This window comes from Lissotriton vulgaris, chromosome 2_1 (genome assembly GCF_964263255.1).
Source record: "Lissotriton vulgaris chromosome 2_1, aLisVul1.2, whole genome shotgun sequence".
Classification (NCBI taxonomy): domain Eukaryota; kingdom Metazoa; phylum Chordata; class Amphibia; order Caudata; family Salamandridae; genus Lissotriton; species Lissotriton vulgaris.
The window spans coordinates 1,057,291,173-1,057,315,118 of NC_141687.1; the positions used below are offsets into that span (position 1 = coordinate 1,057,291,173).

At 50.2% G+C, this 23,946-nt stretch overlaps 1 protein-coding gene across 1 annotated transcript in view; it reads right to left on the reverse strand.

The window, feature by feature from the left end:
- LOC147731585 (ADP-ribosylation factor-like protein 6-interacting protein 6) overlaps positions 1-23,946 on the reverse strand; it is a 131,673-nt gene that overhangs the window by 27,511 nt on the left and 80,216 nt on the right. The gene's annotated exons all lie outside the window — the stretch shown is intronic.

The window sequence follows — 23,946 nt, forward strand, 5'->3', positions numbered from 1 at the left end:
GAAAAATGTAACGGATCAGGTTCAACCAATTTATTTTGATCATCATTAGAGTTTGGGGAAAGAAACTTTTTCTTGGAGAGGGTAGAGAAGTATTCACTTATTAGCAGGAGTGCTTGATATTTGTCCTGGTTTTAATGACTTGTCTACAGATTTTCTTACAGCTGCGTCCGTCCCCATTCGCCTCATGTAGATTGTCCGTGAGCGTAGTTTTTTTAGCGCCCTCATACTTGGGGACAGAAATCTGTTTTATAGATGTAATGTATAGTATTGTTAATATGCAGTGGCTTGTCTTAATCACACTATCTCAGTTGATCAGTAAAGGAATGAGGGTTTTTTACACGTATGAATCAAAAGTTTAGTTGAATAGTTTCCTCTTGTAGTGAGCGTTAGTGGGGTGGCCCGTCCCGTCCTCGGTCGTCCCCGGACGGCCACAGACGGCCCGCCCTTTTGCCCGGGCTTATCCCCGCACTTGGTCCCGCGCGCGTCCCGCGTCACGGGATGCGAGATGTTATCTATATACGTTTCGTTGGGGGCGTGTCCGTGGGCGGTTCGCCTGGGGGAAGAGGAACCAGGTGATCTCCGCTAAGGATTCTGGTCCTCGCAGTCCCCCAGGCTAGGTGCTCTCGCTGTTTGCACCCTGGCCTCAACCCCTCTGACTCCAGCTGGGAGCGACAGGCAGAGCGTGCCGAGTGCAGCTCACGCTCACACCAGCGAGTCAGGGGGAGGCAGCGCCACGACACAGTGAGGAATCAGCGTCAGCTTCAGACAGCCAGCACAGGCTGCAGACGGTAAAACGAGTTCTCTTGCTCAGCAGAATTAGAAACAGTAGATCAGCAGCAGTTTTGAGCTCCTGTGAGTGGCGCCCGCGAAGCGGGTGTCACGAATCTTTAACCAGGTCGTTGGGGGCGTGTCCGTGGGCGGTTCGCCTGGGGGAAGAGGAACCAGGTGATCTCCGCTAAGGATTCTGGTCCTCGCAGTCCCCCAGGCTAGGTGCTCTCGCTGTTTGCACCCTGGCCTTAACCCCTCTGACTCCAGCTGGGAGCGACAGGCAGAGCGTGCCGAGTGCAGCTCACGCTCACACCAGCGAGTCAGGGGGAGGCAGCGCCACGACACAGTGAGGAATCAGCGTCAGCTTCAGACAGCCAGCACAGGCTGCAGACGGTAAAACGAGTTCTCTTGCTCAGCAGAATTAGAAACAGTAGATCAGCAGCAGTTTTGAGCTCCTGTGAGTAAGAGTAATGCTTTTTTGTTTTGGTTAGTGAATGTTTCTCCATCTATAGCTTCTATGAATGCATCAAATACTTCTTTCCAAAGAACCAAACATAAAGGTGGTATACCTGGCGCAGATCAAAATGCAGGAGGTGCACAGATACTTTCGATGCTAAAACTTATATTAAGGACATAGTGTGCTAAGAAAATAGGTTACACTTTATAAAAATTCAAGTCTAAAAAAATAATAGACCAAACCAAAAAAACAAATAGGCTCACACAATTCTTAACCGGAGGTCAGTCCAATTTGCAAGCTTGCTTTCTAAAAATTATAGCTCAAACCAAAATGGCCAACCTTTAAGGTCACACTGTGTGACCTCTTGTGATCATGCTCGGCGTTGTCCCTAAACAAAGAAATGGCTGCGTGTCATGGGCATGCATTTCACATGATTTGCCCACAGTTAAAATGGTATACTCAGTGACGCTGCAAACTTCAGCAAGGTAGGCCCATTCAGGCCAACCTTCACATTGATGGACATCATATGCAGCATAATTGGGCGCGCTGACCGGACTAGCGGCCATCATTCGAGAACGAGTGGCTATTCCTGAAGTGGGCACGGTTATCACTTTGTGCCAGGCGATGATCTAACAGTCTTGCTCCACATACACATACTTTCAGGCCATATACTCTGTTGCGCTCTCTCGGTCTCTTCTATACCCCTCAACCACCCCAACTGAAAAACCAATTGCATGCTTGGCGCACACAGCCTTGGCTGCAGCGCACACAGTCTTGGCTGCAGCACACAGAGATTTTGCACTGCCCAACACATAGGAAAACAAGCATTGGCATAGCCAACAGGTCTCGCCTTTGGGACCTTATAGGTGTTTAGCCAGGGATAGTGACTTTGACAATGTCTTTAAGTTATGCTGTAGAGAAGTGTGACTGCTGTGCTGCATGCTGATAAGTTATAATAAAAAAGTGTCAGACGCATTTTTGTCACCTTATATATAATGAAGGCATTATGCACAATTGAACGACCATATTAAAAAAAGTACAAAGAAAGTATTTACAATAAAAAAAATCTTCAGTTTTCTTTTGTCCTTGTAATGCTGGCAACTTCTTTCTGCCTGTTCCAATGGATGTTTGTTACAGCTTTTTTTGTTGTTATGGGGGCGGGGGGGAAGGCATTAATAATGGACGGGTGAAGGTTGGCAAATAGTACCTGTATTACAACACTAGCAGCTGACAGACGCTAGTGGAGAATCAACAGATGCCACGGAGGTGGTGCTGAGTGATGCTGAGGGAATGGCGGTGGTCACTGGTGCGGAGATGATGCTCAGCTGATGCTGATTGATACTCATATCTTGCTGAGTGATGCTGAGGTGGTGCTGAGTGATGCTGAGGTGGTGCTGAGTGATGCGGTGCCGCTGAGTGATGCTCTGGTAGTGCTGAGTGATACTCTGGTAGTGCTGAGTGATTCTAAGGTGGCGCTGAGTGATGCTGTGGTAGTGCTGAGTGATTCTGAAGTGGTGGTGCGGAGCGATGATGTGATGGCCCGAGTGATGATGTGATGGCCCGAGTGATGTTGTGGTGGCCCTGAGGGATGCTGTGGTGGGGCTGAGGGATGCTGTGGTGGGGCTGAGGGATGCTGTGGTGGGGCTGAGGGATGCTGTGGTGGGGCTGAGGGATGCTGTGGTGGGGCTGAGGGATGCTGTGGTGGGGCTGAGGGATGCTGTGGTGGGGCTGAGGGATGCTGTGGTGGGGCTGAGGGATGCTGTGGTGGGGCTGAGGGATGCTGGGGTGGGGCTGAGTGATGCTGGGGTGGTGCTGAGTGATGCTGGGGTGGGGCTGAGTGATGCTGGGGTGGTGCTGAGTGATGCTGGGGTGGTGCTGAGTGATGCCGGGGTGGTGCTGAGTGATGCCGGGGTGGTGCTGAGTGATGCCGGGGTGGTGCTGAGTGATGCCGTGGTGGTGCTGAGTGATGCCGTGGTGGTGCTGAGTGATGCCGTGGTGGTGCTGAGTGATGCCGTGGTGGTGCTGAGTGATGCCGTGGTGGTGCTGAGTGATGCTGTGGTGGTGCTGAGTGATGCCGTGGTGGTGCTGAGGGATGCCGTGGTGGGGCTGAATGATTATGAGGTGGTGCTGAGTGATGCTGTGCTGGTGTTGAGGGATGCTGTGCTGGTGTTGAGGGATGCTGTGCTGGTGTTGAGGGATGCTGGGGTGGTGTTGAGGGATGCTGGGGTGGTGCTGAGTGGTGCTGGGGTGGTGCTGAGTGATGCTGGGGTGGTGCTGAGTGATGCTGGGGTGGTGCTGAGTGATGCTGGGGTGGTGCTGAGTGATGCTGGGGTGGTGCTGAGTGATGCCGGGGTGGTGCTGAGTGATGCCGGGGTGGTGCTGAGTGATGCCGGGGTGGTGCTGAGTGATGCCGTGGTGGTGCTGAGTGATGCTGTGCTGGTGTTGAGGGATGCTGTGCTGGTGTTGAGGGATGCTGTGCTGGTGTTGAGGGATGCTGTGCTGGTGTTGAGGGATGCCGTGCTGGTGTAGAGTGATGCTGTGCTGGTGTAGAGTGATGCTGTCCTGGTGTAGAGTGATGCTGTGCTGGTGTAGAGTGATGCCGTGGTGGTGCTGAGTGATTCCGTGGTGGTGCTGAGTGATGCCGTGGTGGCGCTGAGTGATGCTGCGGTGGCGCTGAGTGATGCTGTGGTGGCGCTGAGTGATGCTGTGGTGGCGCTGAGTGATGCTGTGGTGGCGCAGAGTGATGCTGTGGTGGCGCAGAGTGATGCTGTGGTGGCGCAGAGTGATGCTGTGGTGGCGCAGAGTGATGCTGTGGTGGCGCAGAGTGATGCTGTGGTGGCGCAGAGTGATGCTGTGGTGGTGCTGAGTGATTCTGGCGCTGAGTGATGCTGTGGTAGTGCTGAGTGATCACCATCCCTACACAAGGCACAGCACATAACCCACTGTGCCAGCCACGTGCTCCGCGTGGTGCAGAACGCTAACAGCTCCGAGCCCCCTCAGCGGGGGACGCATCGCTATATAAATGCTAAAGTACAATGAAATACAAACAGCAGCAAGAGGGGCATGCGGCTGCCACCATACCACACAAGTGTGCCTTGCAGGGAGAGCGTGGGTGCCACAGGGGCACACAAGGGGCGGCAGTGTTCAGAGCCTGGCTTGGGTTTCGTCTCACTTTTCCTGCCAACAGCGTAGCAAGACTTCGCAGTCGAGTGAAAGAGAAGCTGCCACGGGATCGGGTTCCCACTCTGAGGAGGGGCTAAGACATCACTCTGGGTGCTCTGGGGTGGTAGGTGCTTCAATTGTGCACAAGAGACAGGAGGAATGCCCAGAGACAGGCCGAGTCCTGCCCACCACAGGACCACCAAGGGCAGCACCGGGCCGGGCCAAGGCTCGGTGCAATGCGAGATACGGGGTACTGCTCAGAGTGCACCTACAAAGGCACATCCGTCAGAGTCTGACACATGGCACTACGCCTGAGTGAGAGTCAAGCACTTAGTGCACATAAGACAGCGCTGATGGGGCAGGTAGACATGGGCATGGCTGTAAAATATGCTGCAAGTGAGAACCAGCCAACCCAGGGAAACCCTTACACCTGGAACCATAGTATTACCAGGGCTTTAAGTGGGGGGGGTCTGTGGGGGGCTGAGCCCCACAGTTTTTTTGGGAGGGCCTCGAAAGGTCAAAGGTAGGGTGAGCAGACATCCCGGTTTTTGTTTGGTGTTATTAGTGTTGGTAACATGTCTTGATAGTGAAATACTGCCAATTTCGTTTTTCACTATTGAAAGGCTATCTTGCTCATAGGATAACATGGGGAATGCTGTGTGACATGTTTACCTGCATATCTTCCCATAACGGCAAGATAGACATATGGAATCTTGTTTCCCTGAACTCAGGCGCGCAACACCCATTGGACTCTAAGGGCTTCAGCCCCCCGGCCCCACCCCTCCCTCCCCCCTCCCCCCCCCCCCCCCCCGTCCTGTGTGGCAGCCCGGGATGAGACGCTTCCCGGGCAACACACAGCCGCACCGAGCACTTCACAGGTCTTTAAAAGACCATTTGCATATTAATGAAGAATTGTGGTTGTCTCACCCCTTCTAAAAGCCCCTGCAGCTCCACTCTGACTATAGCTTAAAGATTCAGCCCCCCGAACATTTTTTTAGCGCCCCCCCCCCCCCGAAATTTGGCTCTAGTTGCGCCTCTGCCTGAACTCAGAAATTAATAACACATCCTTTAGAGAAGATGGTTTTTAAATTCTAAGTGTTTGGTATTTTATGGCTTATACTTTTTGCCTATTTTATTATCCCTCGCTGGATGCGACTTGATTTTCTTAAGCACACAATGCTAGTTATCTTGATTTATACCACGCCCCTACTCGGATAGGCCACACCCCTTTAGGAAAATTGCCACGCCCCTTTTAGAGCACCCCCAGGTTTTTCCCCCACTTAAAGCCCTGAGTATTACGTTGTGTAACAAACGGCACTGACAGCACGACGCCCCACCCCATGGAAGTAAAGGACAGTGTACTGTCAGGGCGGCGTTATCAAGCCAGGCACCACATCTGCACCCCTGGGAAAACATTGGAAGCCCCATAGGAATTAAGAGGCCTCTTATCCTGAGGACCTTAGTTTGGAGTCTGCCACTCTTGAATGTAATAGTCATAGCAGACAATAAAAACCACAACAGAGATTTTCAGTATTTATAGGGTGTGGTAATTACTGCCTATCACAAGTTTTATGCTATACTGGTGCGATTCTTATGGTAAGTCCCCATTTCTCACACACTTTCACCCAGAAAAATTGGCAGTTGTCAATGTCTAAGTACATAAATTCTCAGTATTTCAAGAAAAGCAGATAACTGCTCTTACCAGCCCCATCGGACTTAAAGAGGTCACTCCTAATTAGGGCCTAGGAGGTTACACAGGGCTGACGTCTCTCCAGAGTGCCCTGGGGCTTGTCTTTATGGCTGCTCGCCTTCGAGCCTCCATAGTTCGCAGGTAACCTTCGCCAAGGAACAGAGCTCTTAATGCCTTAATATCAATTGCTGGTTGTGCTCTTCCTTGCGGAGCATATGGGGAATCACCGTTTCTAATAAAGCTGTCCAAGCCTCATGACAAGGCCTACAACACGGGCAGCGGTAATGGCCGGCAGCTTCTCCAGTCCTTAGCTGTGCTCACATGCAGACCTGTTAGGCACTGCCACGCCCCAGACGGAACTTTCCGCTGCTCACTGGACTGCTATCCTTTCCAATGCTGAATCAGACGTATTTAACTAATAAAAAAATACCAGAAGAGTCCTTACTCTTTCATAAAGCATCCCTCTCGCTAATACCATTGGTTTCCCAGCAAGGCTAGTTCACACCAGTAGCCAATGTGTCATGGGCCCTACTGAAAGGAAGGGAATGGGCCCCTTGGCCCATGTTTGAACTGTGAAATAAAGCAATGATTAGGGTTCAATGGGCCGCTCTGGCATCTGGGCCCTGGTACCACTACACCTGCTGCACCAATGGAAGCTACGCCCCCGGGTTACGTGTTGTATTTGAAAGTAGCAGTGGGGGTAAGCAATGTGTTTGTGATAAAAATAATGATGTACAATAACAGTTATTACACTGAAAATCTTATACAACTATTTGATTGTGAATACATAGAAAAAGGAGTATGTGTTCATGTAACTTAATATGCGTGTGGGCCAGGCATTGGAAATACCAGTTATGAAAGGCAGCTTTCTATCTTCTAAGAGGCTAAGTAAATCCATAAACATAAAAAAAGAGTGTGCCCACAAAGAAATACGCATACAAACAGATACACAGATCCACTAACACATACAAACACACAAAGAACATGAACACACAAACATCGAACCACACAAAGGGGTACACACAAACATAAATACAAACAGAACACACATACACACAAACAAGCCAAAAGACAAAAGCGCGTAAACCCGCACACACTTGACTGACACACAAGTTAAATAGGTAATCATGATGGCAGAGAGCTCTACCGGTTAGGGAATGAAGTCGAATTCAAGTAGTAGGGGTCTCTACAGCAGCCCGTAGGATGGGACCCTAACCTGCCCCTGTGTTGAAGGGTGTGCCGTTCACACTAAATCTGCAGCCCGATGTTGCGTGGCCAGAGACCAGGGACTGCAACGCGTTCAGACACAGTGGGCTGGTGACAGGCAGGGAAGCCCTGATCTCTGCCAGTGCTTCTCCCTGCCCACTGCATTAGTATTCAGGATCACATCTGTCCCCAACAGCCCTGAACACAGGTCACTGAACAGTGCTTTAACCAAACACCACGTCAATGAGCAGAGGTCGCCGTCACCAGCCGTAGTCTGACTCGAGGGCAGGATACTTCTGAAGCCCTCGTGGTCTGTAGTCAATGAGCGGGAAGCGCGTGAGAGGTGACAGGAAGAGACCAATGAGCAGCAGCATAGACACAAGAGGGTGAGGGGGTGGGGGAGATGGGCAATCGGATAAGGAAAGGGTCAGAGAGGTGAGACTGAAGGAAGAGAAAGGGCGCCTGGAGAAGGAAAGACAAGCATTGGCCACACGTGCATCTCGCGCTTAAAGTTAAAAAAAAAACGCTGAAAGCCTTTGAAAATTTGGAAAATAGGAACAAAGATGACGGCAGAAAAGCATTGCAGGCAAATTACAAAGAAGACCAGCGCTGAAAGACAAGCGCGGCCTCGCCGCTGCGAAAGTTAAAGGTGTGCATGTTTTGCACAGTTTCCTATCAGTACTCGAGCATGTATGACGTTTCCTTTACGGGAGCGAGCAGCGGCAGGCCCGATAATTGCTAACAGATGGCGCTGCTGCTGGCTCCCGCAAGGGAATCGCTATACATGCACGAGTACTGATAGGAAACTGTGCAAAACATGCACGAGTTTCAAGTAAAGTGCTGAGCGATTCCAAGAGGTCCCTCTAAGCAGTGCTTGTGCACTGCGTAGCGAGACCTAAAAATAGAGGGAACATTGGTGAGGAGCAAATAATATTAATGCTCACTTTCTTGATTTTCGTATTGTAATTTCAACATGGTTTTAATGATGCAAACATTTTAATTAACCATGCAAGTAGAATAAAATTGAAATTTGGTACAAGAAAAACACCAGCACATCGCTGAGCCCTTACTCCGTCTCCTTCCTCCCTCCAACTGCCGTCCTCAAACCCCTCACACCACAACCTTCTATATTCTGTTCCTAATCATCAGATTCTACCAAGAGACAAAACCAAAAACATACTCCCTCACCCCAGCAAGTTGTACTCTCCAACATTTCTGCGCAAAGTGCTCCCTGACTGCTGCTGAGTCTTCCAACCAGCCTCACTGCTGCACTGTTTAGACTTGGTACAGAAGAGGAAGGCGGGGCCGGCATCGCTCTCGGTAGTGGGGTGCGCCCCCATCGCGTCACCATGACGTGGCGGGTGCGCCTCAACCTCGATTGGACCCGGGTCTCCTAGTGACCCGAGGCTCAGTTTGCCTCGCTTTATAACTAGCAAGGGATTGTCTCGGACTGGGCTGGTGCCAACAGCTATCTATTAAAATGATGTCAGTACTTTAGTTTGAGTAGCAAACCAGATTGAGCCAATAAAGGTATTGCTTTTAATTTTTACTGGCCGAGGTCTTCCTGGGCAGTGGCCTTGGACGTGGCTCATTACTAGTCAATGCAGCTCTCAGTGGTGCTCATTGTTGCACAGAGGGCTATATGCCTCTGTTCATGCTGCTGGGTGCTGGCTGTGACCAAGTGCTGAGATTGGTACAACCCTTTTAAACTGTGCAGCTGGACTGGATGGGCAACCATGGGGCACGGCAGCAGGGCTCTACCTAGATGGCACCAACTGCAGAATACCAGGGTTGTGGTGAGCGAGAAAAGAGAGTACGAAAATGATATAAATACATAAGCTCACAGAATCAACTACACATCATAAACGAAAATAAAAGAATAAAGTAGAAAGCATTTTAAAAAGGCTTGCACGAGGAGCATAACGAACAACAACAATCCAGCCTCCATTTTTTTTTTAAAGAACAAGAACCTTAAAGTAACTAATTAATAGCAAAAGCCATTTGGGCCATACCTAAATCTTCCCTCGGCACGAACTCCAGAATCTCAGAGTGTAGTGAGCAGAGGAGGGGATCGCCTGATGTGACCAAGGAAGTGATAGTGGGTTTAGCTGATGACCGAACAGCAACATAAAAGAGGGTTGGGGAGCCCCGGGAGGGATCCGCCAGTGATAATTTCACAGCGACCGGACCAGAGAAAGAAAGAAAAATAAATATTCTGGGTTGAGCCTCCTACCCTCTAAGGACAAAATACACAGTCTGGAGCCTTGCTGGAAAAGAGCAGGCAAGCAGCCGCCCCCTGGACCCACGGGGGCACTTTCTGGCCGCCATAGCACGGTATGGAATTATTTTGGTTTATATTACCCAGGCGTTGGTTGACGTCATTTATTCAGTTTTGATTGAAGTGGCCGAATGTATTCACCTGTGCAGCACTCAATGTTTATCATGAATAGCACAAAGAAATAAGTGGGACAGCCTGCATGGTTTCCACAGTGCACTCAATGCCAGCACACTTGATGAGTCAATGCAGCTCTTCATACAGCAAGCCTAGTAGGGTGGTCCAGAGCACCATGCATGACTAATGCATTTTAGTGCAGTGATGCGGACACTAGCACTAAAATGTGTTTGTCTAACCCCTGATGCGTGGCACTTCACAGGGCTGCTATAGCAATGTCATAGGAGAGTGTGCATGAAGCGCATTATTAGTTCTAAAACCACAGGTGCAACACACCTTAAATCAGCCATTTCAAACTACTCATCATGGGTAGGCGCTGTAATATAAACACTTGCCCCCGAAAAAAAACTGTCCCAATCTGGAGAAAGACACCATATGAACCCTGGTTCACAGATAGGCTTAGAGCTTAGAAACAACTGTGCAGAAGACAGGAGTGAAAGTGGAGATCCAACTATGATCTGCTGGAGAGAAATATAATCACAATCTATTGTGGACTATAAAAGAATTAGCGTTGCAGAAAAATTATACTATTTCCCCAACAAGATTCAGCAAACAACGAACTTAGACAAAGAGTTATTCAGTATTTTTAAAAATGTAGCTAATCTGCCCGAGAATAACAATATGAACTCTAGTCAAGCCTTATGTAACATGCTTGTGGGCTTTTTCCAGGGCGAGGTGGAAGATATCTTCAACACGTTTGTATCTAATAAACATCTTACTCTAGACTATTCTTATGATATTAAATCTTCACCCAGCCCTGATATCCTAGACATCTTTTCCGCACTTAATATGGATCAAGTTCTTAGTTTAGCCAAGTCCACCAAATCAGGTTCCCATCTGGACCTGTGTCCACCCAAGATTGTTCACCTTACCATTACCTCATCATTACCCATTTAGGTGTAATCTGTAATAAGAAAATTAAGACCGGACACTTTACGGCAGACTGGAAGAAAGTTTCCATTCTTCCTCTTCTTAAGAAAGCCAGCCTCAACCCACAAGAGCCCAGTAGTTATAGACCAATCTCTCGAATAATGTTTCCATCCAAAATTTTAGAGTAAACACTGAACTCTGAACTTTCTTATTTCATTGATACCAACTAGATTCTACAGAAATTAGATTCAGAGGTGCTCATAGCACCGAGTCCGCTCTGATTGTCGCCACAGAAGAGCGAGGTCTGTTCTGGACAGGGGTGGCAAAGCTGCTCTGGTTTTATTGGATCTCTCTGCGGCCTTCGATTGGGCAATCATGATCTTTTGATTGACTGACGTTTTAACCTAGGCATCACAGGAACGGCTCTTACCTTACTCAAACCATATCTTTCGGAGAAAAGGAACAATTTGTTGCTTGGAGGAATTTAAGTCCGATGTGTTCCGCCTGCCATGTGGGGTGCCGCAGAGCTCCTTCCTTAGCCCCACCCTTTTTATCTTTACATCACTCCACTGGTTCTGCTAATCAAATCTTTTGGATGCTCTGCTGTCTCGTAAGCAAACAACACTCAAATAGTGTCACTCTGTATCTAATGACCCTGAGGAAACAGCATCCAGATTCCACAACTGCATGAGACAGAGACAACTGGATGGAGATTAACTGTCTAAAATTAAACTCTGAGAAAAAGGTGGTCCTTCTCCTGGGCAACAACACCTCCTTTTGGTCATCAAGTTGATGGCCACAAGAACTGGGCTCATTGCCCAACCCTGTTAGGAAAGTCAGAAACTTAGGGATGGTTTTTGACAACAGGCTAACATTCGGAGACCAGGTTCTTCGGTCTTCATGCTGAAAATCATCAGGAAGGTGTGTCCTTTCATTTTCACACGTTTAAAGAAAAAGCGGTTCTGTCGGGTAGGACTGATATTATTTCCAAATACATTAAATGCAATATAATATAAGATATGCTCTCTCAACACACAAAGGAAAGGAAAAAGAAAACTGTACTCTTTAAATTTGCGCTCAATATTTATCTGAATTTCATCATTCGGTTATGAGCTATACAATTGTATCAAAATATGTACAAAATACTGTTTAGTGACAGTTGTGCATAGTGAAGAGGTGACAAAGTGAACAATATATACAGTCTTAACAGGGTTTCATCTAAAAATATTTCTTTAGAGGAGGCCAGAGCTTTGTTTGAATCCACAGTTTCTTCCCTAATGTGGAAACCGGGTCATTCTGGACCTAAGGAATGCGTCGACGTTTCGACCCTTCTGTGCCCCTGTTGGTGGTCACTGCGGGTCTTTTTCAAGACGGGGATGTCAAGATTATATGTATACTGTCCTGGCAGGCATGGAGATTTAGGGCCTGAAGAACGGTGGCCCAGGGGCCTGAAGATCAATTTCAGTGTCGCCTGGTGCAATGTAGCTAATTAGCTTACAGTCCGCGATCAGTCACATTAACGCAGAGATGGACGAGCGCAGTCTCGGCCATCGGGAACCCATCTGGGCCATCTGGGTTCCCGACGGCCGAGACTGCGCTCAGTCAGCGACAGGGTTCCACAGGAGTTGTTTTGGCTTTGTTACAAAGGTGGTAGCCCACATTTGAGTATTTGAATGGGTTAGAGCCTCTGTGCTGTCACTAGGATATGCATTCACAGCATATATATTGCTGTTGAGCTCACTGACAAGTTAAGGGTGGGGCATTTCCAAAATAAAAAGCCCTTAGAATAGGAGAGGATGTAATGTTTTTGCATTTTGCATTTGGGTAGGTTGCAAAAACATCCATGTTTGAATTGTATTTCTTTTAATGCAAAGAAAAGCGCACTCAATGTCAACATATTCATGCAGAGGATACGTCTGATCTGTCCTAAAAAGTGCTTAATGCTGTGCGACTTCTTCCATACCCTCAATATCCCGTCCCAACTAACCGAACAAATAAATACTGAGGAGACCTAAGTGATCTGATACCGACAGAATACTGTAAGCATTAGAGGGAAAACTACATACTCCTAAGGCTGGTGTGGTGTACAACTCCTAATAAAGAAGTGCAAGACTGCAATGAAATATATGGACATCACTGGGACTTTTTGGTGTCAGTTGAGGCTAAGGAAGAAGGTCTGGGTTTCTCTTTGAGGCAGCTTCTGGACAGGGATGCAGAGGAAAAACAGCAAGAGAAAATGAGTTTGTGCCTTAAAGGACAGAAATAAAGTTTGTCCTCTTGCGAGTAACAGCTGAATGTAACTCAACAACATGGCAGTAAAAGTTCCCACCTTGGAGTTGTTGCAGAACCTCATCTGTCAATGGATGTCAATAAAGGTTTATCTCAAACAGGAGGCTGATTACTTTGCTTCGCGGCTTAACTCATCAACAATGCTCAGCACCAAATGGTGAGTGCAATAATCGTGGACCATATCAGCAAATTCTGCTTAGTTATTTGTAGAGAATGAACATAAACATATTCTTCTTGGGAGGGATTCGATAGCAAGGCGGCCTATGGACTGAAATTGTTTCATAGCTGCAGCTCTTTGTAGGCCTTCTTTGCGTTAGTGGAAACTGCTTTATTACTTGATGGCACCATGCAATCCAACAGTTCAGAATGTGATCTATGCAAAACCGCTCCCGTGCTTGGGTCTATAAACTATAACGTTGCCCCATCTAGAACTAAAACCTTGGCACCATATAAGGAGCCCATGACAAGTGCCTTGCCTCATTAACGGCGCAGTCATCAGGGCAGGTGGGGCTATGAATATTTCCAAGTTAATGTTCAGAAAGAAAAATGCTACTTACCAAGTATGCATCTATTCTTGGCATGTAGAGCTGTAGAATCTCATGCTTTGCATAAGATTGCCATCTAGTGTTGGGTCTGGATGTTTGCACTTGTTTTTCTGGAAGAAGTTTTCTCTAGTCACGAGGTAGGGGACAGTGCGCATGGTCATCAACTCCTTCTTAAGATTGTTTTCCGCAGAGAGTTAGAGAATGGAGTAGTAGTAAAGAATAGATATGTCCATGCGTAAGTATGATTAGTAAAACCGAGAACTACAGCAATTATAGGTACCCGGGGAGGTGGGCGGGCATATGAGATTCTACAGCTCTACATGCCAAGAACAGATGCACGCTGGGTAAGTAGCATTTTCCGTTCGAGGCATGTGAGCTGTAGATCACATGCTTTGCATAGACTATACAGCAGTCTCACCAAAGCGGTGGCTATCCTGTAACCATTGGAGTTGTCTGAAATAATGTTTTAAGTACTGCTTGCCCCACATTAGCTTGTTGTCTTGCTAACATATCTACACAATAGTATTTGGTGAATGTGTGTGGTGTAGAGCATGTTGTAGTTTTGCAGATATCAGTAATAGGGATATTCCCTACGAAAGCCATAGTAGCCACTAACTTGCGAGCGGAATATTCTCTAGGGGGTACTGTGAGGGTCCTTTTGATAACAAATCTTAATACACTTAACAATACACCTAGCAATTCCTGATTTGGAGATAGGGTTGCCTTTGTGAGGTGGTGTAATAGCTACAAAGAGTTGCTTTGATTTACTAAATGAGTTTGTTTTTTCAGTGTAATACAAAAGAGCTCTACTGACATCTAAGGTACGTAAAGCTTGTTCTGCAACAGAGTCAGGTTGAGGGAGGAATACAGGTAATTCAACTGACTGATTGATGTGAATTGCAGATATAACCTTAGGTAGGAATTTGGGGTTGGTAAGAAGAACTACTTTATCTTTATGTAACTGGAGAAAGGGTCTTCTATGGTTAGTGCCTGCAATTCATCCACTCTTCTGAATGAAGTGATTGCAACAAAGAAAGCGGTTTTCCATGTAAGGAACTGTAGTTCACATTTGTGCATGGGTTCAAATGGCAGATCCATTAGCCTTGTGAGGACTATGTTAAGATTCCATACTGGGGCAGGTGGAAGTCTCTGTGGTATTACCCTTTTTAGCCCTTCCATGAATGCTTTGATGACAGGCACTCAAAATAGCGACACGTGTTGCCTATTTTGAAGGTAAGCTGCTGTAGCAGCAAGATGCAGTCTGATGGATGCATGGGCCAATACTGACTGCTGCAAATGTAGTAGGTAGCACAGTATGTTCTGTATGGAAGCATCAAGAGGGTTGATGTGATGGTTATTGCAATAGATAACAAAACACTTCCATTTGGCTGCGTAGCAGGCCATTGCGATAAGCTTTCTGGCCTCTTTAATAATGTTCATACAGTCTGGTGGAAGGTTGAGATAACCAAACTCTATGACTTCAGGAGCCAGATTGCAAGGTTCAGCTGTTTGGGATTTGGGTGTTTGATTTCACAATGGCTCTGCGTGAGGAGACTGGGAGTTAAATGTAATTTTTGATGTGGCACCAGAGAGAGTTTCAACAGGGTTGTGACCCAAGGTTGACGTGCCCATGTTTGAGCTACTAGGATTAACGTGAATTAAGTTTGCCTGAGTTTCCGAACCACTGATGGAATGAGTGGGAGAGGCGGAAAAGCGTAGGCAAATATCCCTGACCAGTTCATCCATAGAGCATTGCTTTTGGACAACGGGTGGGAATACCTGGAGGCGAAGCTTTGGCATTTTGTGTTTTCGGGTGTTGCGAACAGGTCTATGTGAGGGACTCCCCAGGCTTGAAAGTATGGGTGGAGAACTTGAGGGTGAAGTTCCCACTCGTGTATCTGAGGAGATGAGCAATCTGATTATTGACTCCTGGGAGATATTCCACAAGGAAATAAATGTTGTGGTGTATCGCCCCCTCCAGATGTCTTGGGCTAAGTGGGACAGTTGAAGAGTGTGTGTGTTCCCCCCTGCTTCTGTATGTAATACATAGCTGTCATGTTGTCTGTTCAGACTAGTACAGCTTTGCCAGAGAGGTGATCTTGAAAGGCCTTGAGTGCTAGAAAGATTGCCATGAGTTCTAAATGATTGATGGGAAGTGACCTTTGCTGTAGGTTCCACCGCCCTTGCACTTTGTGTTGTTGGAGATCAGCACCCCAGCCAGTAAGGGATGCATCAGCTGTTAACACCGTTTGTGGAATGGGGTCTATGAATGGGCGCCCTTTTTGTGTTTTTTGCACCACTGCAGAGAGCGAGGAGCATGGCCACTTACCAACACTAGATCGGTTAATAGACCCTGTGACTGATTAAACAGACTGGCTAAACACTCTTGAAGTGGACACATGTGTAACCTGGTGTGGGAAACAATCATGATCCAAGATGCCATCATTCCCAGCAGTTGCACATACACCGGAGATGGAAGTGACTAAGTGTGATGAAATTGGAGAACGAGCGCTTGAATGTTTCGAATTCTGGCTGCATTGGGATACGCCAGAGCCTTTTGAGTATTGAGAGTGGCTCCTAGGTAATCCTGAACCTTGTTCGGTTGAAGATGTGATTTTAACCCTAGCTGTTGAAGCAGCTGAATGGTTACTGAAATGTGGTTGCGACTTTGCTAATATGTGCTGTCCTTGATGGGCCAGTCGTCCAGATAGGTAAAGACATGTATGCTGTGTTTTCGGGGATGCGCAGCTACTACCGCCAGACATTTTGGGAAGACTCTGGGCGCAGTGGTAAATCCGAATGGGAGCACCGTGAACTGGTAATGTTGACCTGCTACCACTAACCTGAGAAATTTGCTGTGAGTCGGATGGGTTGGGATATGAAAGTAGCCGTCCTTTAAATCTAGAGTAAAAAGAAAATCGCCCTTTTGCAAAAGAGCCAGTATTTGTTGCAGTGTTACCATGTGGAAGTGGTCTGACTGTATGTAAAGGTTGAGTTTTCTGAGATCCAATATGGGTCTGAAAAAGCCATCCTTTTTAGGAATTAGAAAGTAAAAGGAGTACACGCCCGACCCTTGATGTTGAGGTGGTACGGGCTCTATGGCCGTATTGGAACCTCTACCTCTGCCATTGTCTCTCACATACCTCGAACCTATCATTTCAAATTTAGGTCAATCAATGGCACAACATTATCGAATGTACTATGGTAAAAGACGTCTGCATTATAAAAAAATACACCTTTTGAATTTTGAAGAGCTTTAACTATATTTGTACATGCTGTTCATAGCGCGGTTTATAAGCTAAATATTTTGATGGCTAGGCTCATGCTCTTAGAGCCAAGTCAGAACATTAAATCATCTCTCCCTATTAATTTGCGGTTTTGCCCACCTCTAGAAGACATTACAGTGGAGTCTCTGAAGAAGGGTATCTTGCAGTCCGGATAAGCAGTCAAATTCTAGATAAGAAATGTGCTTTCCATTAAATTTACTTTCAAGAGCCGGCCGGAACAAGCTGCTTATGACCGTTTTGCAAACTTGTGCTCACACCCTCTTGGGGTAACTGCTTACGTATGGGACAAATGGGTCACCTCCACTACAGGGTTAGAAGCGGTTTCCTAGGTGCCATGGTTTGGACCCAAAATGTTTTTCTGGGAGCTCGGTATAATACCGATATTCCAAACTTTTGGAAGATTAGGCTAAATGTTTCTTGCACAAAATAAATTCAACATATCTTGGAACAAGTGGGTTACCACTACACTGTTTAAGTGACCAATTATTCTAGTGACACTGCGCTGGAAGGGGAATGTGCGCTTCTGCAAACAGGATAAGCAATACTCCACTTTGACAGACATCATAAGCCATGCAGAGATGTTTATGCAGACTTCACCAATTGCATCTAAGGAGGCTGACTCCAAAGCAACTGAGCTCTGAGAGGTGCTACATACACTGTCCCTGGAAGAAAGCTGCTTGGCCTGACTGGCTGGGGACGTGCTCTTCCTTGTGGTGGATAGGTGCGAGCCCCAAGATGCTCTTTTAATAATCGAAGTTAGGCATAGTGCAGACCTACACAGAGGGAGGCATCAGTGGTAGGGTTGACATCACTGGCTGTGGCAGAAACATTATGCTCGTAAGCATCTTTTCTAATATGGCTGCCTGATAAAGACTCTTCATTAACTGACTGCCTCTTCCCAAATGCCCAAACCCCCCCCCCCCCAGCCCATCGAGAAGAGTGAACAATTACAAAAAGCAGTCTTGTTAGGTGGCCAGATGGTGGAAGGCATAGGACTGGGATGAGCCGCTTTCTTGGAGTGATTTGGTTCCACAGAGAATGCCATTTTGAAAGGGGAGGCTACCTGGCAATCACGTGTCACCTGGGATTTCTTGGCGCAATATAACAGGTGCTCATTGCTACCCAACTCAGTGGTGCTCATGTTTTCGATCTCAATCAAATGAATGGCTGAGTGGACTGCTGGGATTTCAATCTGTGACCATAGAGTCAAACACAGACCTCTGTAGTGGATGCAATGAATCCCTATACTGAGATATGGCAATTCATAGATTTGCACAAAACATTATTACACGATGCCACCACCTGCTGCAGGAATCCCTGCAATGTCGAGGAGTAATTCAGTAACTTGTCTTATTACCTCCATGCCTCATGTGACTGCTTCATTTCTCACCTCCGCAGTACGTCTCTGGAGTAAGGAGGCTGTACCACTAAAGCCCTCGTTAGGAACGGCCAGTAAAAATCCCCGTTGTGTCCCTCCCCTGCATTTAGCGTTAACCAAGATGTCTGGTAATTTTGGATGGGGATTATGAGATTCTGGGGAATTCCACGTATAAATTAGCCTTCTCGCTCTGATTTTGACATGTTTTTCCATTCAAAGACTTTGCCGGCTTGAAGCCAATACAATGTCCAGGTGGAATACCATTGAGCAGCGGGTGTCCCGCGAAGGTCATTTCTGAGGCCCCCTCCTAATGGTAGCCTGGGTGCCGAAGCTATAGCTGGGAGATTCAATAAGAAGACAGTCTGGCTTCTGCGTGGCATTTCCGACACGCTGAAGACAGTAAGCAGCTAGACGGAAACAGAAGCCTGAAGCACAAGTTACTACTTGTGTAACGATATATCTGTAAGAGACATTAGTTAGTGATAGATTCCTTACCTTAGAATATCCCCAGGCGTCAGACTGGATCCGGAAAGTTTTGCGTAGCAGTACCCTTGCGCGCCGGTAGGCGTCGTCTGCGGCTCCGCGTCCGTCGTCGGCGTCGTGGGCGCCGTGATGACGTCGGAGTATATAGACGCCGCCTCCGCGTGCTGACGTCAGTTCTTAGCCACAGCTTTTCCGCGCCAGAAGCGCAGAGCCATGACAAAAACCGACTCTGGTGCCAAGAAACTAGGGCCCTGAAAGGGGATGACCTTAACCCTAGATATCGGTTCGCAGAACGGGGAGGATGGGTGGGTCGGTAAGGAATCTATCACTAACTAATGTCTCTTACAGATATATCGTTACACAAGTAGTAACTTGTGCATCTGAAAGAGACACGTTAGTGATAGATTCCTTACCTTAGAATAGATACCCCAGCAATACCATCCCCGTGGTGGTGGGTCTGCGAACCAATATTTACACCAGAAAGTCCTGGAGAACGGAACGGCCGAAGTAGCCATCCCTCCGGACTTGACTGTCCAGGCAGTAGTGCCTCGCAAACGTGTGCAACGAAGCCCACGTAGCAGCCTGGCAAATGTCCTGCAAGGGCACACCGCGGCCCAAGGCAGTTGTAGTGGCCGTGGCTCGAGTGGAATGAGCCCGCAGCCCAACAGGTGGTTCCTTCTTAGCCAAGGAGTAACACGCCTGGATGCACATGATAATCCATCTAGAAATGGTCCTCTTGTGCACCGCTTTCCCTTTCTTAGTGCCCGCGTACCCAACGAAGAGTTGATCATCCACCCGGAACTGGCGTGTGCGATCCAGATAGAATGAGAGCGCACGTTTTGGGTCCAGACGGTGGAGCCTCTCCTCCTCTCTCGAGGGGTGCGGAGGCGGAAAGAAGGTGGGCAATGTGATGGACTGCCCAATGTGGAAGGCCGTGACCACCTTAGGCAAGAAGGAGGGCCTAGTCCTCAAAACAACCTTGTCCGGATGGACTGAATGGAAAGGAGGCTTACAAGAAAGAGCCTGGAGCTCACTCACTCTCCTGGCAGAGGTGATGGCTACCAGGAATGCAGTCTTCAAAGAAAGAAGGCGAAGTGGACAGTTATGAAGTGGCTCAAAGGGAGCGCACATCAGAAATGTTAGAACCAGATTCAAGTCCCACTGAGGCATCACGAAAGGAACCGGAGGAAAGGTATGAGTGATGCCTTTCAGAAATCTGTTAACTAGTGGGGACTTGAACAAAGAAGGTTGGTCAGGCAGCCTCAGAAAGGCTGAAAGAGCCGAAAGATAGCCCTTGATAGTGCCCAGAGCAGAGCCCTGCTGGGCAAGAGAAAGAAGGAAGAGAAGAATCTCAGAGAGAGGGGCATTGAGAGGATCCACAGCCTTTGCTGTGCACCATGCCACAAATCTGTTCCACCTGCAGGCGTATACCGTTTTTGTGGAGGGACGCCTGGCTGCCAGAATGATGTTGCAAACTTCAGGAGGCAAGTCAAATGGCCTCAACTGCCGCCGCTCAATCTCCATGCATGGAGGTGGAGACTGGACAGGTTCGGGTGGAGGACCGTCCCCTGCTGCTGCGACAGAAGGTCCTCCTGAAGAGGCAGACGAACCGGGGGATCGACTGACATACTGAGTAGCTCTGGATACCAGTACCTTCGTGCCCAGTCCGGAGCCACAAGGATGACTTGTGCCCGGTCGCGCTTTATCTTCTTCAGCACTCTGGGCAGAAGAGGTATAGGCGGAAAGGCGTACAACAGACCGCAGCTCCACTCGCGACGAAAAGCGTCTCCGAGCGAGTGCCGCCTTGGAAATTCCAACGCGCAGAACTGATGACATTGCGCGTTCTCTTCGGTGGCGAATAGATCTAACCAAGGCTCTCCCCAACGCAGAAAGAGGCCTTGCGCCACGTCCGAGTTCAGACGCCATTCGTGATCCATCGAGCACCGACGGCTGAGTTCGTCCGCCCTGGCGTTCAGAGAACCTGCCAGGTGTTGAACCACCAGAGTCACGCCCTGATGTTCCAGCCACTGCCAGAGGCGCAGAGCCTCCTGGCAGAGGGTCCACGACCCCACACCGCCCTGTTTGTTGCAGTACCACATGGCGGTGGTGTTGTCCGTGAACACCTGCACTGCACTCCCTCGGACAGACGGGAGGAATGCTTTCAGTGCCAGACGAATCGCCCGCAGCTCCAACAGATTGATATGGAGCCGGGATTCCGCCGGAGACCAGAGTCCTCTGATCTCCGCCTCTCCCAAGTGGCCACCCCAGCCCTGGAGGGACGCGTCCGTCACAACTACGTGCTCCGGTTGGGGAAGGGAGAGGGATCTGCCGTTGACCCAATCGCGGTCCGTGAGCCACCACTGCAGCTGTCTCGCAGTGCCCTCCGAGATCAGGACATGGTCGGAAAGGTTGCCCCGGTGCTGGGCCCACTGAAACTTCAGGTCCCACTGCAGAGCCCACATCCGCCACCGTGCGTGATGCACCAGAAGGATGCAGGAGGCCATCAGCCCCAGAAGCCGCAGCGTCAACCCGACCGAAACCCGGGATAACGGCCCGAAGATCGGGATCAGGGCCTGAATATCCCGGACTCGCTGTTCGGGCGGGTAAACCCGAAACTGCGCCGAGTCGAGAACCGCTCGATGAAAAGGAGCTTCTGAGAGGGGCACAGGTGCGACTTCGGCACATTGATGGAAAACCCCAGCCTGTGCAGGAGATCCGCCGTAGCCTGGAGGTGGGTGACGACTGCCTGGGGCGAGCCCGCCTTCAACAACCAGTCGTCTAGGTAGGGGAAGACTGAAACCCCTAACCTGCGCTGGTGAGCTGCGACCACCGCCATCACTTTCGTGAACACCCGTGGGGCGCTGGTAAGGCCGAAGGGGAGCACGGTAAACTGAAAGTGCTCGTGGCCTACCGTGAACCGCAGGTAACGCCGGTGGGCCGGCAGGACGGGGATGTGGAAATACGCATCCTGCAAGTCCAACGCTACCATCCAGTCTCCTGGGTCTAGGGCAGTCAAGACCTGAGCCAGTGTCAGCATTTTGAACTTCTCCTTCCGGAGGAAGCCGTTGACGTTCCTCAGATCCAAGATAGGGCGTAGGCCCCCTTTGCCCTTCTTGGGTACCAGGAAGTAGTGGGAGTAGCAACCACGTCCTACTTCTGGCCCAGGAATGCGCTCGATGGCCCCCTTGGCCAAGAGGGCCGAAACTTCCTCCTGCAGGAGCTGCAAATGATCCCCCGATACGCGGTGGTGTTGCGGTGGCATGGCTTGAGGGGTCGTCTCGAAGGGGAGGGAGTAGCCCCTTCGGACGATCTGCAGCACCCACCTGTCCGAAGTGACTGTGCGCCAGTGAGAGTGGTGATGGCGAACCCTGCCTCCCACTGGCGTCACATGGGCCGAAAAGCACGGACTAGGAGGGTTTAGAGGCGGATGCTGCGGGGGCAGGTGTGGACTGGCTCCGCTTGCCTCCCCGACCGCCTCCACGGCGGTTTCCACGGCCGCCGCCGCGCTGGACGACAGTTTGCGGCGAGTGGCTGGCGGCACGCGTGGGGACGCCCCTTCCGTGGCCACGAAAGGAGCGAAAAGCAGCCACTTGCTGGCGCGGGGCAGAGAGGCCCAAGGACTTGGCCGTAGCCCTGGAGTCCTTAAAGCGCTCGAGCGCGTGGTCTGCCTTGTCGCCAAAGAGGCGACGGCCATCGAACGGCATGTCCATGAGTGTATTCTGGACATCAGCCGAGAAGTTGGCGGACCTAAGCCAGGCGTGGCGTCGAATCGCCACCGTCGTAGCCATCGCTCTGCCCAGCGAGTCAGTGGTGTCCAGTCCGCACCTGATCGAATATTTCGCTGCGTCCCGGCCCTCCACCAGGGATTGGCCGAGTTTGGCCCGTACCTCCAACGGGCACTCTGGCAGCAATTCCGCCACCGTTTCCCATATAGAATGGGTGTAACGGCCCAAGAGGCATGCGGTGTTGGAAGACCGCAGTCTACAGCTAAGGGACGAGAAGACCTTTTTGCCAAAGGCCTCGTACCTCTTGGATTCCCGATCAGGGGGTGCTGACGGGAAGGCGGTCTGGGAGTTAGAGGCCTGGATAACCAGACTCTCGGGGGTGGGGTGGGTGGACAGGAAACATGGGTCGCCCGGAGCCGGGCGGTGGCGTCTGGCCACGTTCCTATCTACAGGCGAACCTGTAGCGGGCCTGGACCAAGTGCCCAACAGAACGTCCGACAAGGCCTCATTAAACGGCAGCATTGGCTCCCTGGAGCATGACTGCGGCTTAAGGACCTCTGTGAGGAGATTAGTCCTCATGGCCGCGACGGGGAGCTCAAGGCCCAAGGCCTTAGCAGCCCTCATCAACACCACACTATATGTAGCGCCCTCCTCCGAAGCCACGGAAGGAGGAGAGACGAATCCAGTGTCTGGAGAGGTGTCCAGGCCACTGGCCTCCCCAAGGTCTCCTGTCCAGTCCATGCTAGACTGACATTCCCTTGTCAGAGGGTCCTCAGACCCCTCCCAGTCCTCCTCTTCCCTCATCTCCTGAGACTCAGGGTCGTTAGTGAATGAGGATGGTTCATAGGGATAGAAATCCCCGAACGGCGTCGGGATCGGTGCCGACTGGCGCTGTCCCGACGTCGGGACCCATAGAGAGGAGGTATTGGGGACGGCGTCAGCCGGGACCGACGCCGGCGGGGACACCACACGGACCGACCCCGGGGGGGTCGTAAGGTCTACCGGGGACGCTCCATCGCCCGACGAGGGCCGAGCGGCACCATGCGGCGTCGGACCCGAAGGCACCGATGACGCCGGGACCGCCGAACCCTGCGGCGCCGAGCCCGAGGGCAGCGGCGGCGTCGGGATCGCAGAGGCCGAAGCACCCGACGGCGTCGGGGTTGTACCCGACCCACTAGGGCCCCCAGACGGGTTCGCTGGGCCCGAAGGCGCCGCGGAACCCGTCGGAGAAGAAAGGGACCTTATGGCCATGAGGAAGCACTCTATCTCCTCCGGCGTCGCGTTCAGCCCAGGGACAGGGGGTACGGAGCCGAACGCGGCGCCTGCGACTCCTGAGGAGCCGCGTGGGCGGTGTCACCCGAACCCCCGGCCGCATCGCGCGAGCGTCGGGGGGAGTCGGAAGAGCGATGATGTCTCTTCGACTTCTTATGCTTCTTACCTGACGACTTGGACCCGGAGGAGTGGCGCCGACTCCCGGAGCTGTGACGGCTCCGCCCCCGCGACCTGTCCCTCGACCTCCCGTGGGACCGGGACCGGGACCTCACATGGCGCGGGGCCGACTGGCGGATCTCGAGTCGCCTGCGGGACCGCTCCCGCCTGGCCTTCCTCGAGAGGGCCCGACAGTCGGAGCAGGC